The sequence below is a fragment of the Triticum urartu genome, chromosome 6A (genome assembly GCF_056163025.1).
Source record: "Triticum urartu cultivar PI428250 chromosome 6A, HENAU_Tu73, whole genome shotgun sequence".
NCBI classification, from domain to species: domain Eukaryota; kingdom Viridiplantae; phylum Streptophyta; class Magnoliopsida; order Poales; family Poaceae; genus Triticum; species Triticum urartu.
In genome coordinates this window covers 328,168,196-328,171,608 of record NC_141878.1, presented here as the reverse complement: position 1 = coordinate 328,171,608, position 3,413 = coordinate 328,168,196, and the positions used below count along the sequence as shown (strand labels likewise).

The following is a 3,413-nucleotide window of genomic DNA, read 5'->3' as shown; positions in this document are numbered from 1 at the left end:
GCCCCGTCGTCCACACTCGCCGGCGACGAGCGCCGCCCATCGCCGGAGACCTCCAGAAAGCCAGCCTCGCCGCCCCGCCTCTCTACTTCCTTCTCCTCCCTCCTTCAGCCTCTCCCTCTAAATTCTCCCTCTCTCTCGCAGGTGCCCGCTGCCACCGCCCAGGGAGCTCGTCGTTGGCCCCGTCTTCGCCAGATCCACCGGATCCGGGGCCCTGCGACCCGTTCTCAGCCTCTCCAGCTTCGCCGAACCCCGCCGTCGCCGGAGTTTTGTCACGCTGCCGCCTTGTTCTTCTGCCCGTGAGGCGCACGGGAGAAGGACGATGCCGACGCTCGCCCCCTCTCGCCTGCATGGGCCACCGCATGCCCTGGCCTGGCCCAGCTCCCCGCTCGGTCTCTAAGGCCCAGCTCCTCTTTGCCAGATCCGCCGGCCCACCGCTCTGCTTCCCCTTCGGCCCGTTGGCCCAGTGTGAGAAGCCACCATTTTCCCCTCGCCTTGTGCGCTGCATACTATCCTGCGCCCATGCTCTGTTCCAGTGTTCTATGTGCATGCTCAGTAGATACACTTATATCTTTTGTCTCCTGCTAACTTTGTATTTTTTATTTCACTCGTATCATCAGGACACTATGGGACGGGGCGACAAGTCAAAGAAGTATGGATCGAGAGATGTTGAGGGATCGACGAGCGGCATCAGGAACGGCAAAGGCGGCTCAACTCCTCCCCCACCTCCAAGCAAGTCAGGAAACCATTCCAAGGGCGTGGAGTACACACGCCGGTCACCGTCGTTGCCAAGTGCCCCGCCGCTTGTACTGAAATTGCATAGCTCAGTGCCACGGACTACGCGTAGCTACCCGAACTGCAACTCAAAGAATTCTGACGAGACATCCATCTCCCTTCATGCCGATGCTCCACCACTAGGGAACCTCCGGCCAAGTCTAGTTCAATGGCGAAGCACATGCCCTCGGCAGCGAGTGATCCAGCTGCAAATTCTTCAACTGTGGCAGGGAGTGATCTTGTCGCAAAACCCGCCTCCTTGGTGACCAAGCCCGCTTCTTTAACCACATCAACAGGCACCCTCGAAGTGGACAAGAAGCGGTCATAGGGAGCTATCAATGACAAGGATGTTGGGATAACTGCAAAGAAGCCAAGGACGTCTGCTTGCGGTATGTGTATAATCCCCCCGCCACCCTTGCATGAATTTTCTTTTGATGCTTTCTTGACTCGCTCTCTTTTTGTCGCCTTTTTAGATGTCTTGAACAAATCAAATAATCTAGAAGGCTTTTATTCCCCTGAGGCAAAGGAACTTCGTGTATTAATTGAGCAACACCGGAATATCCTTGCTGGAGAAAACGCTCTGATCGAGAAGCTCAAAGTCCCTCCTACAAGTAACATCTCAACGCCAAGCCTTGTTCTCCCGCCCGGAATAGCAGCAAAGTACATCTCAATAGGACTCAAAGATATATAAGAGGCGCTAAGGGAGCAGCCGGTCTATGAGAAGCTAGCCATCACGAATCTGTGATAAGTATGTGGAAGACCCCGTATGCGAACGAGGTCCCGCTAGACCTCGAGATTCTGATTCGCCACTTTGAAGCAGTGGTTGCTCGTCTGGGCGGAGAGGTGGTCTTGGCACTTCCCACACATCGACACCTGCGCTGGAGCAAGTTTCATCTCTGCTAGAGAAACTAGCTGTAGCTCATGCGGGGATCACTCAAGGACTTCGCCGCCTCGAGAAGGAAGGGCCGCGCCTAGAGGGACGCCTTGCCGACCTCGCCTCCATCTGCAACAGACAAAAGAAGTTGGCCGAAGAACATCAGATGCTTGTCGGCAAACATCAACAGCTTGCCAAGGAGTACAAGGCCTTCTGCAAGAAGGAAATTGAGATGGCGGCACTGGCTGAAAAGCGCACATGCGTCCTAGCTGACATGATGACTTCTAGCTCCTGCCATCTTGAAGCTCATGAGGATGCAGTCCGGAGTTCGTCACAGGTGGCTGAGTCGTACATAATATGCCATGTGGAGGCGACTGCCTTCCTGGACGCCAGTGGAACGCTTCCGGAGATCGCGATGATCGTAGCATACAAAGCTCCTGAGTGAGGGAGCGGGCTAGAGATCATGGACTGCTCTGCAAAAGCCGCACTTAGTTCAAATAGGTTCTATCTTAGTTAAATATAATTTGTCTTAGCTCATCCGGAACAAAGTATAATTAGTCCCAGTGAACTTTTGTATCATTGATCAATAAAATGATAGCTTTTGTGATATATCTCCTTTTTTTTTGCTTTTACCCGCTGGTTATTTGCTTCGTACTGGCCATGGAGCTGCGTTGTATCCGCTTCCAACAATGAGGACATAAAATAAAAGTATAATTTGTCCCTGTGTATCCTGCACTCTTGAAAATTCCTTTTTGTTTAGAAAATAAAATAAAACAATAATAATTAAGGGATTAGTCATGTATGAGAGAGAGGAAAAAGAGTTGATCCATATCTTTTTTAGTACTTATTTAACCTCTCTTCTTTAGTACAAAACCCCATCAAACAAATGCCCCCTCACCAAATAAAGTTCGAGCGTGAAGCCATCGAACTTAGTTTGGTGAAAACATTTTTTTCTGCAACGAATTGGCGCATCAACATGTGTGCAGCCTAAAGAGCTATTGACCCGAGGTTCGTGATATTGAGTGTCGTCCCGAAGATCATTGATTGATAGTAACGTAAATTAGTGTAGGCATGTCCATCCACACCTAATGTTCTCTAGGGTGCTCATTGGATCGTATATTAGGCACGATGCCCATCAACAAGGCAAACCCTATCTCGTCTTTGTTCCATGGCGAAACATCATGCCTTGTCCTGAAAACAATTTTTTTTACCAATCTCGTCGCGACCGTCTAGCTGCTACAGTGCCTGCCGACTTGATTGGAGGGTTTCATGGATTCACGCTGGCCGCACTGGCGCGTTGCACTGCTCCCGTGATCTCTTTGTGTTGATGTAGGCGAGGCATCAGTATACCGTCGATAGCTCCCCTTCGTTGAGCAAATCGTCACACCATCCATGGTGTGACCATTCTGGTGGTGCGCCGGGACGCCATCGACCTTACGAATAATTGAGGGGTTGACGTTGCCCCCATGCTTCATTGTTGTTGGAGACAGGGTTGCAGAGACGAATCAGATCCACCTTCGTGAGTGCAGGTGTTGCCTTCTGTCACCCATCATGCGTGTCGGTGTAGACCGTTGGTTGTCGGGCTGTCGTCGGTGTTGTCAGGGACGCATGGGTACTGCTGCACCCAAACACCCAGGACGTAGTTCAATGTAGCGGTTGTCGTCAGAATGCCGTCGACGATGACAGGGAGTGTCTCTCCATAGCTGCGAAGATGTTGGAGAAGAACAACTAGAAACACCAAACAAAAACAGGCGGAAGAATTTTTTTT

At 51.2% G+C, this 3,413-nt stretch overlaps 2 pseudogenes; both read left to right on the top strand.

Moving 5' to 3' along the window:
• The first annotated feature begins 623 nt into the window (after window positions 1-623).
• LOC147965151 (uncharacterized) lies at window positions 624-1,113 on the top strand (annotated as a pseudogene).
• Window positions 1,114-1,162: 49 nt separating this feature from the next.
• On the top strand, window positions 1,163-2,090 carry LOC147965150 (uncharacterized; annotated as a pseudogene).
• Window positions 2,091-3,413: the final 1,323 nt, after the last annotated feature.